General features: G+C 31.7%; 2 long non-coding RNA genes across 2 annotated transcripts in view; one reads left to right on the top strand and one right to left on the bottom strand.

Annotated features, from left to right (window-relative positions):
• The window catches only part of LOC118195366 (uncharacterized), a 93,518-nt gene extending 78,350 nt beyond the window's left edge, over window positions 1-15,168 (bottom strand). Inside the window, exon 1 of the long non-coding RNA XR_004759234.2 lies at window positions 14,532-15,168. This is a non-coding gene — a long non-coding RNA (uncharacterized LOC118195366). The remainder of the gene's footprint in view (window positions 1-14,531) is intronic.
• LOC118195365 (uncharacterized) lies at window positions 3,167-15,322 on the top strand. The gene is made up of 2 exons (XR_004759233.2): window positions 3,167-3,454; window positions 15,159-15,322. It is a non-coding gene; the product is annotated as an uncharacterized LOC118195365 (long non-coding RNA).
• The last annotated feature ends 2,300 nt before the right edge of the window (window positions 15,323-17,622 follow it).

Raw genomic sequence — 17,622 nt, 5'->3', positions numbered from 1 at the left:
CAGAATTAAACTGCTGATATAACCAGCCCTTAAAAATATCTTCATTCATCCACGCATTTGGCAGATTCCTATGCCTGACCAACGATATAAGATGGCAATTGCATTCGTGTACGTTTTTATGTTTTTAAACGTTCGGATATTTTCCCATTTATTTATGAACTCTAGTTTTAGCTTCTGGATACCTGTTGCATTGTTGCATCTCAAGACTTAAAATCTCTCCATACTACTTTTATGATCTGAGGATAGGTTTTCTTTCGTGGGTGCGAATGTTTTCGTAGGCAGCGTTCGAAAATTTTAACCACATTCATCACAGTTGTAAATTTGATCTCCAGATAGACCCTCCAATTCAGATATTCTATAGAAACTATTTAGTTAGCCTGTTTTCAAGAATTAGTATCACAAATGGAAAGGGACAAAAATTGCAAATATAAAATACCGTAACAAATTTTTGAACAGAAAAGCGAAACTTGCCGGCATTCATATGCATAAATATGTACTGTAATTACAATAATACAGTACTTAAAGTGTACGTATATTATTTACATTGTATAGGCGATGCTAAAAATCATTTCAGTCTAGCCTGCAATAGAACCCACATTACTTCAAAGATATTATTCTCCTCAAAAGGCAGAAATAATTTAGAAACTCCCCCTCCCACAGTTAACTTGACAGCTGACGTGCTATTATGCTTCAAGCTATTACATACAGCTAGTTAACGTTTATTTTATACCCAGACAACCACAGCCCACAGGCAGAGTTAGCAGGTCAATCGAACATTTATTCCAGTGTAAAAATGCAATAAACATTTACAGATTCAGCCCCGCGTATATAATGTAAAACTGGAAAGTTTAAGCAGCGAAATTTTACAATTTTGAAGCTCAAAATGTTATAGTTTTGAATGCAATTATAGGCGTATGTAACTGTGGTGCTTTATGGTCCACACTGTTTGATGATTGCTTGGTGTAGACCTTCAGAATCTGGTATACCTGTAGGAAAACCTTATCCAGGATATATCAGACAGTAGCCATTGCTCTAAAAAATTCTGCTGCTGAGAAGGTGATTGTTCCGTAGACTTTATTACGAGCTATTTGTAAAGTAATTGACTGTACCATTGCAGAAAGTATTACAAGAGGATCTTTTGGCACCTAATACAGTTCTTTCTTTAATTGCTTTTTCTCTTTTAAAGATAATGTATCTTTTTAATTGTTCTTCTGTAACATTGTAGCGGCCCAGTTATTGCATGGGAAATAATTATTTTTTTATTTCAAGTATTTTATAGTTTTTATGTGTTTAATTATTTTATGTTAATGTGTCCCTGGATAGCTTGAAACCAGCGTATATTTTAGCTGAGGAAAATTCCCAGTTAACACAACCTGTCAACAGTAACTTGCAGAGAGGACTTAAACACATTCTTGCACAGGCAGAACTATACTTTTACCTGTTAGATTCAAGGACTGTAAATTATTCTGATAGAGTCAGCACTGCAATTTCTATTACCTATTTCTAAAACTACTACCTATTTCTCCATCTTCCGAACGTAACTTAGTTATTGGTGGGGCAGTAGTATAGTGGCCCAGTTATTGCATGAGAAATAATTATTTTTTATTTCAAGTATTTTATATTTTTTCATATGTTTAATTATTTTATAAAATTAACTTTAATATTTTGTTAATATTTATATTTATATTTCTTTATGCTGAATGGCAACTAGTTCTGATTCATGATTGCTTAATTTTGGTTTCCAAACGTTGCTATTCTAGTAGCGTCGAATTTCGATAGCTGGAAAATGAAAAGCAATAAACTTAGCTATTTGTTCATAATTCATGCTGTTCCCTATAATAATTTAGTTTGAACATTAGTAGCCAAGGCTACTACAACGTAACATGATTGAAAACGTTTGGAAGTACTTGTATTCTTTTTCTTTTCTGTCTGATTGCTAGTGAGGCTTTTCGCCAGTTGCAGTGAGGATTGATTTCTTATTTCTTTTGATTTTTATACGTTCGTTTTCAGCCGTTCTTTAATGGTATCCATTAATTTATCAGTAGCATTATCCATATCCTCCAGAGTTATTATGGAGTTAATTTTATCTTGGATATATATTGGTTTATTGAAGAGATAAGCTCTATAACATAAAGAGCGACGTATTTATCTTTCAACTGAGTTTAATTTGGTGTTTCAAATGCTCGTGAAATGTTATTGAATGTATATATGATACTATATTTCTTTAATGTAAAATACTACTTGACTAGATCGTAAAATTTAGTTTTTATATCCAGTGCTAGATTTACATATAAGCTACGGAAGCTTAGAGCCTCCATTTTCTCTAGGAACTTCCCAAAATGTCCTTTATCCCATGTAAAAAAATCCCTTAATAAAACACCCCATTTCTTGATTAGCTTAGCTGGATTGTCTTCGTCCCTGTCCATAACTGCCGCAAGCTCACGTAAGTTAAAAAGTTTTACAAAATGAAGTTTGATCTGATAAGTGCTGCCATCTACTGCAGTGTAATGAATCTATTTCAATGCAGTGGAACGGATGATTCGTTCCAAATTGAATCTCAAATTTGAAAACAAGAACAAACACGAAGCAATATTTGTAAACGACGTTTTGATCCTGTTGTGAATTCTGAATTTGGAAGAATTTTCAGTCAGATAAAAAATTGGTTCCCTAACAAATTTTTCAGTTCAGAGAGGAGAGTAGAAAATTTGTGGAAAGGAAGAAATTTAACATGTTTTCACTTTTTCGCGAAACAAAAAATATATTGTGTTCCGTAAACTTTATATTGACAATTTAAATTGTTCTCTTTCATAATAAAGTTTTTCTGACACACCACAATGATTTGGAAATGATGGGAAATATTACGATACATGTGGTGTAGAATAACACGAGCCTTTTATTATTATTATTATTATTACTCTGCCTTTGCTTTTATTATTGTCACAAATATAAACATGTTCAGAATTGAGAAATTTTTTAGCAAAATGTTTTCCTTGAAAACACGCTCATACTTCATAATTATTTTACTATTCTCACTACATTTTTAACACGATTACGTTAACAACTAAACAAGAGCAATAATTCCAGTAAAAATATACTGAAAGATATAGCGCAATTCGGTCATTTAATTTAGTCAAAGAATATGAGGCTTAATCTCCACTTCGAAAGATTGCCTTCATGGAGTATTCTCTGAGGGCTGGCTTATATTTATATACACACGAAGAAAACTTTCAATGCATACTTCGAGTACATTCGCAGTCAAATGAACTACTAATATTTCTTCTGAACTTCGCCACTAACGGACATTCTATTGAATCAGTATCTTTCGTATTGGAGGAGTATCTTGAAGAACCTAATTAAACTATGGCTCAAGATTTTACGAAGAACGTTTTGAATCAATACCTCAGATACGTGAATAATTTGTCGTCGCAAAGCAAGTCATTACAAACTGGTGAAGGTAGGTGTAAAATAAGCTATTTTAAAACGAGTGTTGGAAGATGACGACCCAATGAAAATATTTCATATTAACTTACTCAGGGAAATAGTACCAGGTATGAAGAAAAAGGAATTAAATTTATATCTACACTTTAGATAATTTTATAAAATTACTTCATATTGTTATTAAAGAACTCAACATTAAATCTGTTAAATCAACATAAGTTCAACAAATAAGTAAAGGGAAAATATCAAGCCTGATTCATTGTAGGCATCTCTGAAGCTTACATTTTTAGTTATTTGATTTATATAGAGGTATTTTATCTATTTCATATGCTGAGTACATAAAAATCTTTTATTTAATATACTGATTGCATTCATATGCCATGCTCTATCATAGCTACTTTTTCTTTTTTTTTAATCCAAAGGAGCAATTTGCTCAGGAAGACTATTAATTTCGTTTTGGCATTTTGTGTTGATTAACTACAAGCGCTGTTTCACTTTTCAAATTGTTGCCACCAAATATTATCCCCCTGTACTATATTTAAAGAAATTAAATAACGAAGAATCTGCATGAATGTGTGTATGTTTCTCGCATTGTAATAAAACAAAGGTATCTATAGCCATCCAATTTTGAATAACGTAAACCTCCTGCGAATATGGGCATGTGGAAGACCAAATTTGAAATTTGGAACTTGTTTTATTATCGACTTCATATTTTCTAAAACTTTAACGAATTTTTGATTAAAAAACTCAAGGATTTCAAAGCGAACAATGGCAACGTTGTACAGAAAAAACATTTTTATCTCCAGCGCGCGAAACTGTGTATTGGAAATTCTAAAGATATGCTCATTTTAAAATTATTTTGCGACATTGCTCTTGAACTGAATTTTATGGTTTACGTGTGAAGAACATGATATCTAATAAATAAAGGTAACACACAAAATGTTAAAAAAACGCCTTTTTGGACGTAATAATCTGAAACCTTTTTTTTTTTTTTTTTTAATTAGGAAATTTATAGCAAGTGGCAGTGTAAAAACAATCTGGATCTGACGTTTCATTAAATTTTGTGAAATAATTCATTTATTTCCTACTGATGAAATAAGAAACTGAGGGCGGAATCACATCTTATTAGCCTTACCTTCTTATTCAAGAGATTTGTTTTGTGTTCAAAATTTAATTTAATGTGCAATGGATATAAAATTTATAATTTATTCTATTTATTTGTAACCAAAGAGAATTAATCTAATAGTTTAACATCTTAAACATCACATTAATACTCTGAGAATCAAGAAACCTATTTTATCATAGTAAAGGGGCATCTTATTGAAAACAGTCTATTTACACTGAATTGTAGGAGCCGTTTTATATCGATGCTGCATTCAAAAAATGATTCTTTATTTTAGTAAATAAAAATAAAAATAATTCTGCTTTTCCGAATGAACTATAAGCTATCTGTTCTACGAATTTCAGTATTAAAAGAGCCTTAATAACTTTATGTGATGGGTATCAGTGAATATCTGCTAATATACACATATTGCATCATGTAAACTGATACATATTTTAATCCTCATAAAAACTGCGTTTCATAAACAAATGTCATTTCTTCGAAAAAATTTTTATTCTCCGAATCAATCTATGTTTTACAACAGAAATAATTTATAATAACGCAATTTTTCCAGTTCTTTTTTAAATGTTGTTGGATTTGGAAATATTTTATTCAGTTAATGTTATTTTAATCGCGAAATTAAAGTTTCGTTTTCCATTGAAATCTGACATTCTGTGTTTTCAAATACAGACTAAATCAGACGGATAAAATTACAGGATATCAATTAAATTGTGTAATTGATTTGATTTTTAACCAATAGGCAACGGCGCGTTTTAGAAGAAACAGAAATAAATGAATATTAAATTAAGATTAATAAAGGGATATTAAGTTTTGTGCTACTGAGGAAATAGAACTATTCATCATTGGTGAAACGAATAATAATAATAGAATTTAGCTTTGGGTGAAAATTTAGATAAATTTCAGTTATTTAACTTCCACTGGTGTATTAAAGCATGTTTTATCACAGTGACAATAGAAATGTGAATTTCTCCAACGTCATTTAACCTCGCAGACGATATAAAAGGATAAATCAAGCCCGAATAAGAATATATCCAGTAATGATAACAACAATTAGAATCATTAAACAACACATCATAATAGATAAAAGAGATAAAGCATCTTTATACAAATATAACTATTTCAACACTAAGAAATTAAATAGTACTTCTCAGAATTATGGAATTCCCAAAACTTTTGCAGAAAATAAAATTTATATAAATAAATGAAAAATCCAAAACCATTCAGATTTTATATTACGTGCAAAGGGGCGTTTTTTTAACGTTTTGTTTATTACCTTTATTTATTAAATAGTATGTTCTTCACACTTAAACCATAAAATTCAATTCAAGAACACTCTCACAAAATAATTTTAAAAAAACATATCTTTAGAGTTTCTGATACACACTCTCGCGTTCTGGCGATAATTTTTTTTTTTTTTTTTCGTACAGTGCTGCCATTGATTGCTGTAATACAGGGCGATAATATTTGGTGGTAACAGTTTGAAAAGTGATACAGCCTTTTAAAGTTTTCAATGCAAAATGTCAAAAGAAAATACAATTAGCCCTTTTGAGCTAACGCCCTTTCGAGTAATTATATGATACTATAGTATAACCTGGATTATTCAGTCAGGAAGAAATTTATTCGCACTAAAATTATTGTCCTTATTGTTGTTATGAACTTAATTATTATTAATAATATTAATATTGTTGCATGCATACTGGTTCGCAATAGATCGAATGCCCACAGGTGTTATGATAGGTTGGTAAAATTTATTTTATCAAAAGAAACATTTCAGAGTTCTGGAATTTCCCACAGAAATACTTATAGAGTTAGTTGTTCACAGTATCACAGAGTGCAATTTGTAGTTACACTTCAAATTATTAAGAAAGTTAAACAAACGCAGTGCAAAGTCCATCTAAGTCAAACCGGGATAGTACTCGGAACTCACACTGAGATCACAGCTAACAATAAACAACTGAAAGCAGATGCTCTCACCGGCCTTTCAAAATTACTGGAAGGCAGATTTCAAAATTACTGGCTTACAACTAATATAGTTATAAGGTATTTCTCCCGTCTTCTTAACATGCTTTCGTGGTGTAGTCGTCAGCACGCTCGACGCGTATTCAAGAGATCCATGGTTCGAGTCCTTGCGAGGGCATTGCTCATTCTTCATCTCTCCTGCTTTCACAAAATACCTAATGTCTCTACAGTGGTGTCCGAACTAAAAGGTGGTGATTGATGATTCTTCACCACCAGGATTTGGCGATTGGGTCCCCTAAACCTCAGTCACCTTATAAAAGGGGGAAGTATATAAAGTATTTCTCCCGCCTTCTTAGCATGCCTTCGTGGTGTACTTCGTGATCAGCACACTCGATGCGTATTCGAGAGTTCCGTGGTTCGAGTCCCGACGAGAGCACTGCTCATTTTTCATCTCTCCTGCTTTCAAAAAATACCTAATGTGATCAATTACATATAATACATAGTGATACATAGTGATCAATTACATATAATCAATTATACCTACTGCGGCGATACTGGGTTCAGACCCAAATGTCGCCGTATGGTCGCCAACTCTGGCGACTTTTTGCGACAAAAATTAGTTTCTAAAACAGCTGCCAGCTTGGCGATATCTCGCCAAACTGCCGAAATAACCATTTACTCAATTTAAACAGACTTAACCCTGTGTTCTTACTTTTCCAACATAACTTGTCTCTCTCGATTTTTCATATTACATTACACAGAAAAATATACAACTATTTCACATATAATTGCACTAAAATCTTCTATATATATATAATATCATCAGCATTATCCTTGTTAAAATTATCATCATCGTCATTATCGTTAATTTTATGAATTATTATTAAGTAATTTCTATTATGAGTGTTTCATTCAATACATTATTTTTAAATAAATTAACAGTTTTCAGAGCAGTGAACGTGATTATTACTTGCCGACCATATCTGACCATGGCACTAACTAGATTTCTTCATTAAGCAATTACTGAAACTTTACATTTTATATAGCACTATTTCTTTAATAATCACCACAATTTTCTCTATTATATGCTTTTTATATAAGGTATGGTGTAGCATAACAAACCTGTCTTTACATTCTATTGAAATATTTTTTCTTTTGTATGCATAAAAAAGTCAAACTACTGCCGATTTTAGTTTGCAGCAATTATGTTTGACTTTTATTGCTCAGAATTCGTAAGAAAATGCTTTTTTTTTGGGGGGGGGGTCAACGTATCGATTTTAATAATCTTTATAGACGTCTTTAGCAATTTTGTATAATTCGATCACCATTTAAACCCATCTGCATCCAATAAACGAAAACTATATATTTCAAGATGAGAAGGCATTGAAAGAGAAGGCATTTTTTTAAATTCCTACTATTTCACACTCTCTCTATATATTGTTCAAATTTTCAGTCGTTGTAAAATACTTTTTATTCATCCACTCAAGTTCAAATACGTTTTTTTAACTTGTAGTGGATGACACTTAAGGTTAATACAGTTTTTTCACAAATTAAAAAAATTTTAACTTAAAATTATTTTCTTTTTTTTTTTTTCTTTTTTTTTTTTTTTAATATTTCTTTGTTGACCTAAGTAGGAGTTGACTTATGTTTTTTATATTATTTGTTTTAACGTATAATTAGGCTAACCAGGTTTCTTTTGATGTTAATTCGTAACTAAAGAATTTAGTTTTAATGATTTAAAAATTTATTTCGTTTAGTGCATAATATAAATAATTTTAAAAAATTAACGAAAACATTTTGCGCTTAAAAGTTAAAGGTGACGTGCAGACTTTTACTCTTATTTAACAAAGAAAAGATTTCTTTATTCAAGATTAACGACACATCCTTTTCCTAGGATCGTTTGAGAGTTTTTCCGTTATCAGATAATATCAGTAATATTATTTGATAATGCAGATACTCGCATTTACAAGAGTATAATGAGAATAATAATTTTGCAAAAACAATTAATTAGCTTCTCTTTCTTCAGGATATGGAATTAGTGCACTGAAATTTGTAAGTTCTTTGATGTGCTAATAAACATTACCTACCACCTAACATCTGTCCATCCAAATATTTTCATCTAGAATACTTGTTTTCTTTAATGTACAAAATACAGCGTTGATTTGTATATTATGAATTATTTATATTGTTTGTATTATTTATATTATATATTAATTAAATTTACTTATATTATTTATATTATGTTTTATATTATTATACATATTTATATTATTATATATTTTTATATTATATATTATTATACAGATCTTAATAAATATCTTTTAGTTCGGTTTTATGAACCCATATATTACTTCCGGGAAATTTGTTCTGATTGCTTCATTTGGTCTCGATAAATACAGATTTTAACTTTACACTCATTACCTTTACATTTTTCAAAGAAACATGATTACTCTGAAAATGGTGTAAATCTCTGTTAGTTTAAGTTTGATCAGCGGATCAGCAGGTAATTTTTTAATAAAAAATTTCATCTAATAATTTGTTATCAGATAACATTTCTTCGTTAAAATATTTTCTTGCAAAATGTAGGTCTTGTTCTTCCTTCTTTTCTACAGCATTTTTCAATTCGCCTCATTTGATTGACTTAATCTAACTCAGTTGTGGGTGATTAAACTTAAGTGCACTATTAGTCAAATTCACAAATCGGAATAAAAACCTAAATGTCACAAATCATTCTTCTTGCAGATTAGCAAGAGTTTTATGAATAATATTTCTTAGAATACACGATTATTTGATTATTAAACACGTTTATTTTCTGCAGTGACAAATACATTTTTATCCTTGCACGGCACACCCGTAGCCGAGCGAATAAAAGCGTTGAACACTAGTAGTTCAAGGTGAGTATGATTCCATATGAACAGCTTAAATTGGCTGCGTCGAACTTTCGTGGTTTTCTTTTATGTGTGACATAGCTTCATGAGAAAGGTCTCCACGAAAATACCCTCCTCTCTCTGACAGCGAATTACACTTAGTATGAATTCTGTTATAATACGATAATACGTGAATTCAAATATTACTTACCAAAACTATATCAATACGATTAATAATTCGTCGAATACATCATAACTTCAATTATCCCGAAAGCTAATTACTTGGATGACCTTTTTATTTTCGCCTTTAAAGGCAAATAAAATTAAGCTTCTAGTTAATTTATTTAAGTATTTATTTTTTTTTCATTAATTTAAATCTACCTTTATGGCATTCAACTTTAGTGGGATCTTTGCATTAATGAACATTTCCTGAATCTCCGAAACGTCCAGTTAGGATATTAATGCTTTCTCATCTAGCGGACACTCCTAATAATTAAACCCAGGGTCTCATAAATGTCCTCAGTTCCTATTTTTAAAGAATATTAAAATAATTCGAACTCTGCTATAACGGACTTTAAGGGATCGAAAACTTAATTTTCTGTATGTCCCATCTGATAATAAATAAAACGGATCATACCACAAAATAAAAATAGATTAAAGAATTAAAAAAATGTACTGATTTGCATAGTCTCTTCACCCAAAAGAAATGAATAATAACTCCAAATTAAAATAATAATAATAATAATATTAAGAATTAATTACAATTATCACTACTCACAATTAACGAATTGCGTTTCCTTTTTTTTTTTTTTTTTTTTTTTTTTTTTTAAGTTTTCACATTACGATAATAATTTAAATAATGGATTACTTGACATTACATACTTGACGCAAATTATTAATTACTTGACATATAATTTGTCACGTTGTAGACCCGTCTTTCCAATTGCATATCTTCTAATATAAGTGTTTATGAATAGAATTTGTCCAGATAATGTTTACGATTTCTTTGAATGGTGAACATTTCAGCAATATTTCTTCAGCATCCTTACAATGCAGCCCCACCAGCGACCGAGCGGTTGAATCGCTGAACACTGATATTTCGGACCGAGTTTCGAGCCCTGACAAACAGGCTGTCGATTTCGTGGTTTTACTCATGTGTAACGTGTATACGAGCAAGTTTCTCTTAGAAATACTCTACGTAGCATCCCTCCCCTTATTCATATAGCCCTCGAGAGCGTTGCCGTAATTAAATAAACCGAACCTAAACTAATCAGCATTCTTGTACTTGACCTATTTAAACGTTTTCCTCATATCCAAATTTTTTTCTTTAAAAGTAGATTTTTCTACATGGTACCAAATAGAAGAAAGTAGAGAATACGGGAGGTGACGAAAATTGTCTCTTATTACTTTGTTTTCAGTTAACCCTCTGATTCGGGGGTATTTTTATGTCTGTTACATTCTATTTGTCAGGAAGAATTATATTGGTAGTGGATCGTGGTCACAGAAAGTTTTGGACTCTTCTTTTCCGTTTTCATATCTACACATCTTCTTTAAAATTTCCTTCCATACTCTCACACAATTTTTAGCAATCTCTTTATTCTCACTGGTGACGCTTGAACCGTTTTATCCTTTTTTTATTGGGTGTGACGGAAAAACAATGATCTTTGCTGCTGTCGTTTCTTGAAATAGTACATTTTATTTTACATTCTGAGTTTAAATTCAGTCGAAGCTCAATTGAGTTTGAGGGAAGTTGTAACTCCATCCGAAGCTTCAAGTAAGACAAGGTCCGGTATTTTATTTTATTTTTAATTATTTATCATTAATTTAGTAATTTATTAAACTTTTATTTATCTGTTTCCATTTCAGTGAATATTAATTTTAATTATTTTATGATTTTGATTATTAATTATTCTACTATCTTATTAGATATTTTATTTATTTATTTTTGCGCCTCTTTCCAGACTGATTTTCATAGGGTTTTGGCACTCCTAATTTCAGAAATTAAAGCCCTGGTCGAAAGATATATTTCCAGGAAACTTCGCTTTCAGAAAATCTGATTGGGTGACTATGCGAAGACTACCCAGATGTATATCTTCTTCTTTCTTTCCTACGCGAATTATAGCTGCCAATCATTTTCCCCAGCGCCGTAAATGTTCTGAGTATGCTAAAAATATGCAAAAAATTACTGAGCGCAATATCTACAGCTAGAAATCTCCCATTCAACCTGTGCTGGAGGAAAAGTTTCTTACAGCATCTCTATATATGATAACTCCCTAACATGGAGGGAAGCCGAACCTCTTAAACATGGTGGACTTGAGAATTTTTCAGTTAAAACTTGCAAAAATCCTGAAAAATATCACGAAAAATACAAAATCATTTCAGTTGAAGGTATATCTATCAATCTTTATAACCGTTTTTCATAGGTCTGGAAGATCAGTTTAACCATTTAAAATAACATTACGTGCATAGGAGACTAAAACGCAGTGACGTAGCAGCCCTAATGGGCGAAGGCCTGCAGTGCCCGAAAATCTGCTTTTTTGACCGTGTGCCCCGGGGTGCGTAAGCATATATGCCCTGAACAAGTGGTCAGCTTTTCGCAGGACCCCCAGTGTTTAGTCCCCAAACAAACTTGGTATTTTTATCGACCCAAGTGATGGAAATCAAGGGTGTCCGCCGATAACATCGCGGCAAAAACATCGCGGACGAAAACGTCGCGGAGAAAACAACGCAAGGCGAAAACGTCGTACTACAAAACATCGTGGGAGAAAACATCGCAAAGAGAAAACATCGCAGTTCTAAAACATCGTGATACAAAACATCGTCGTCGAAAATAATGCGGTTCAAAAACTTCGCAGTTTAAAAACATCGTCGTCGAAAATATCGTGGTAAAAAATAAAGTATCTACAAATCATCGCATGACGATAACTTCGCAGACATGCTTTTTTCAGGTTTTAATAATTGTAAATGGATATTCCCATAATGATTTGTGAGCGCAAGATGTAAAGAAGGATAATTTTTACTTTCACATTTTTTATTAACTAATAAATATTTGCCGAAAAAGTAAGAAGGAATCTTAAGCGTAAAAAATTAAATGCAAATTATAGATTATACTTTTTATGAAAAATTACCAGTGAAAACTTTATAAAAATGATTTATTAATGGCCTTTGTTAGTTAACTATGTCGGTTTAAAATTCTATTAAGTGCTATAAGTTGCATTAATTTTCTATGCTTAAGTTTCCTTTTTATTTTCTCAGCAAAAATTTATTAATTAATAAAAATATGAAAGTAAAAATTATCCTTCTTTCCATCTTGCGCTCACAAATCATTATGGGAATATCCATTTACAGTCATTAAAATATGTCTGAAAAAAGCATGTCTGCGATGTTATCGTCATGCGATGATTTGTAGATACTTTATTTTTTACCGCGATATTTTCGACGACGATGTTTTTAAACTGCAAAGTTTTTGAACCGCTTTATTTTCTTCGACGATGTTTTGTACCACGATGTTTTCTCTTTGCGATGTTTTCTCCCACGATGTTTTGTAGCACGACGTTTTTGCCTTGCGTTCTTTTCTCCGCGACGTTTTCGTCTGCGATGTTTTTGCCGCGATGTTTTCGCCTGTAACCAAATCAAGGGATGAAAGGCTGAGTCGATCTTACCCAACCCGGAAATCGAACCCCGGACCTGTGGTGCTGCTGCGCGATGCGCTAGCCACTGCGCCACCGGGCCTCGTATAGAAGGTTCGACGTGGCCAAAAAAGGTTCTTCGTTGTATCCGGAGGATTGATATAAACCGGATTCGCTATAGCGAGGTTTGACTGTAATTTAAATTAACATATTTACATAAATTTAGATAAATTCTTTGGATATAAAAGGATAAAAATAAGGTTATATGTTTCGTTTTGGAACCTATTTAATAATAATTACATTTTTTTTTTAGCTGAAATAGAGATGAATTACGTATTTAATCGAACGAAAAATAATTTCCTTGATTAAATTTTCCGAAAAAATTGTTCTTAGTATTTTGTTCTATCACAATAAAAAATAATTTTTGTACTGTTTTACTTAGCTTGATTTCACTGTTTATATGTTAGTTCAAATCTTCAATCGAATTCTTAAAATTTTGCACACAGATAATACAATATTACATATACAGTTTTCTTCAGTTACAGATTCCTCAAGATATTGAATTTTTCTCACATATCCTTGCTTAGTAATAAACCGAATCAATCAAATTTAAATCTTTGCACTATATAGAGATTGGAAAATAGTCCTCAAAGTGAAGGCTTTTCAGAATCCCTAATATAATTTACTAAATTTTGAGAGTCCTTCGAAAATCAGACAAAATATTTTTCCCCGTGAGGCTCCTAACAATAATGGACTTTGAAATCTAAATTTTAAGCAGATCTTAATTTAAAGTGATTTTAAATCAAACAAAAGTGTGAATGAATTGTATGTAATCTTACAACATCAGAAAGATTAGATTTTGCTAGATTTGCCATATGACGAATTTTGTTGTAAAACTGAGCAGGAGAAATAGTTTATGTACATTTGAGAAGTCAGTGATTTTCTTGTTTATTATTTTCTTCCTTTTTGTGTTCTAAAAATATATGAAACAAAATATATACAAAAAACTTTCTAAGTTATACAGTTAAATTCAATAAGATTAATTTTTATACGATAGAAACACTCAAAGGTTATGCACAGTTCTAAATGCTAGTTATTCATGTAATATCTGTAAATCTAACAATACGCACTAATAGAGAAGTTTCTATAAACGGTGGGTCCAACAGTGGCCTAGAAATAATGGCGCTAAACACTGATAATCCGGTCTGGGATTTCAATCCTGGCGAACAGGCTGGTGCGTTTTCGTAGTTTTCTCCATGTCTCAATGTGAATAGGACCCAGTTTACCTTGGAAAGACCTCCACGAAGGCATTTATCACCTTAGTCCTCTAGTGCTTTGTATTATTCAAATAGACCAAACCAAACCATAGTTTGTCTCCACCTGTATAGTAATATGAATTACACAGCTAGGTATCTAGCTCACCAACCAGTTATTGACTCAAGGAAAGTAAATATGGATATATTCTAGATATGTCACAAATACAAACTTAATCGAAAAAATAAAATTCTTAAATACCAGAGTAGTCAAACAGTACCATCTGTCAGCTGACCAAGTGACGTTACTTGACTGCACTAAAGCTTGGGAAGTCTTTGCATCTTACCCCAATCACTTGGCTGGCATAAGAGCAGAATAACAAAGTCCAAACTTACTTAATATGTCTCTTTTTCCTTCAACAGCATTGTGCATATAAACTCAGTTCTTACTTCTATGTTTCTAACTGCATAAGCACCAAGCAGTCACGTATTTGCATTACCATAAATATATAATCAAAATGCATTCGCGAACCGTGTAAAATTGCTTCTGGAGCCAGACACGGACCTCAGACAATTACTCTAAGCATTGCATGTGTCAAATTTTTTCCGAACTTTCAGGGTGCAATGCCAAAATGATAGAACAAGGACTTCATATATAATTTAATATTTTTTAATGACTATAAATAACCTTTATTTATATTGCATTTAGTAAAATTTGGGAATGACGTCCACGGTTAATTTAAAATGACGGTTAGTCCAACAGCAGTTAAAAAGTCACATAAAACCGAAATATTTCATATTATAATTAATAAAAAAATTATAAAATAACCCATATTTGTATTATGCCTTATAAGGTATTTTACTACTATTTATCACTTCCTTCTTCCAGGATGCTTTCTTGGTGTAACGGCAGCACACTCGGCGCGTATTCGAGTCCTGGCAAAGGCTAAGGTTCGAGTCCTGGCAAAGGCATTGCACACTCTTCACCTCCACTTCTTCAGAAAACCTAATGACTCTACAAAAGGCCCCGAACTAAAAGGTGGTGAACAATAATTCGTCGCCTTCAGGATTTAGCGATTGGATCCCCTAATCCCTAGCCGCCCTTTAAAAGGGGAAGTATATAAGGTATTTTCTTCCTCCTTTCTGCAGGCCTTCGTGGTGTAACGGTAGCACATTCGGCACGTACTCGAGTGGTCCAGTTTCGAGTCTAAGTGCATTGCTCACTTTTCCTGTCTTCTCCTTCAAAAGAAAAAAAAAAAAAAAAAAACCTAATGATTCAACAACCTACATTTGTAAGCAATTTAATTTCAGAATATATGCATTTGGTTATGCAAATTTAATCAAGATTTAAAACAAGAACGCACCTCAAAACAGAAAGAACAATATTTTCTGTTCCTATTATTTTTGAATTTCTGTAAGAATCAATGAGAAACATAACATGAATGCTTGTATACTTAATTTATTATGATTCTGCAATTTTTATTTAAACAAAATAATAATAAAAAATATTAAAAAATTCTGAAAGGTTTCAGATTTTAAATTACGTCCAAAGGGGCGTTTTATTAGCATTTTGTCTGTTACCTTTATTTATTAAATATCACGTTCTTCGCACATAAACCATAAAATTCATTTCAAGAACAATATCGCAAAATAGTTTTAAATTAAGCATATCTTTAGAATTTCTGGTACAGAGTCTCGCGCGTTTGGGAATAAAAATGTTTTTTCTGTGCAATGTTGCCACTGCTCGCTTTGAAAGCCTTGATTTTGTTAGCCAAAAATTCATTAAAGTTTTACAAAATATGAAATCGATAATAAAACAAATTCTAAATTTCAAATTTGGGCTTCCACATGCCCATTACGTCATTCAAAATTCGATGGCTCTATGTACCGTTGTTTTATCTAACTGCGAGAAATATACATACATTTATTCAGATTTTTCATTATTTAATTTCTTCAAATATAATGCAGGACTCTAACATTTGGTGGCAACAGTTTGAAAAGTGGAAAGGATATTTAGAGTGATTCAACGGAAAATCGAAACGCAATCCTTCAGGGATAAAGCACCTTTGGACTAAAAATATGAAAGGTTTCAGATTTTAAATTACGTCCAAAGAGGCGTTTTTTTTTAACATTTTATGTGTTACCTTTGTTTATTAAATAGCATGTTCTTCGCACTTAAACCAAAAAATCCAGTTCAAGGAGCGATATCGCAAAATAATATTTAATTGAGCATATCTTTAGAATTTCCGATACACAGTCTCACGCGCTGGAGATAAAAATGTTTTTTCTGTGCAACGTTGCCATTGCTCGCTTTGAAATCCTTGAGTTTGTTAATCAAAAATTCTTTAAAATAATAAATCGATAATAAAACAAATTCCTAATTCCAAATTTGGGCTTCCAGATGCCCATTTTTTTTCTGCTTTAAGAAATTTTCTCTTTACAGGTTTCTTCAGGTGCCACTTTGAAAAACAGGCTGTTTGACTTTTATTTCATATGTATCTTTCTTCTACTTAAATAAGGAAGTCCTGCTTCATGCATGGATTATTGCACATTTGATGATACGTCTTGTACTCTTTGGCGGCGTTTATTTATTTAAGAGGCTTCCCGCCAAAGCGATCGCTTCTAAGAAATCTGTCAACCAATAAGTAAAAGCAACAGAGTAGCCCACGCGATGACTCTCCGTTAGTAACACAGAAAATGAACCAGCGAAATAGGGGCAATAGCTCATATTCCACTGATCTTATTTCCATCCATTGGCAGCAGGAGAGTAAGCCAATAATAATTGCAAAAATAAATACAGAAAATAAAAAGATAAAGAAAAATAACGGAAAACGTGTCCTTCGCAAAGTTTCAACAGAACTGACAGGAGAAATTTTGTTAAGTTGCAGCTGCTTGTGCAATTACATTTCCGTTGGTAATACGTTCTGGAATATAAAACAGGTTTAGAAATGATCAAGAGTAATGAGGCGAGGCAGACGAAAAATTTTTAAGTTATCTCTATAATGTTTTAGAAAAAACTTGAAGTATCAGAATTTAATAATTGAATTTAGAAAGTTAGTTAATTCTTGGCTTTTTCGGCTTTCTTAAGATGACAGTTTTTATGAAAACGTGTATAACTTTGGAAAAACTACAAAAGATAATAAGATTTTTTAAAAAAAATCTGAATGCTTTCAGATTTTACATTACGTCCCCAAAAGGGCGTTTTATTTTAACGTTTTGTGTGTCGTAACATTTATTTATTAAATTCGCACTTATACCAAAAAATTAATTTCAACAGCAATATCGCAAAATAATTTTTAAATTAGCATAGCTTTAGAATTTCCGATACACAATCTCGTTCGCTGGAGATATTT

The sequence above is a fragment of the Stegodyphus dumicola genome, chromosome 5, assembly GCF_044657685.1.
Source record: "Stegodyphus dumicola isolate Sdum_Otavi_A_Nest chromosome 5, ASM4465768v1".
Taxonomy (NCBI): Eukaryota; Metazoa; Arthropoda; class Arachnida; order Araneae; family Eresidae; genus Stegodyphus; species Stegodyphus dumicola.
This window is presented reverse-complemented; position numbering and strand designations above follow the sequence as displayed.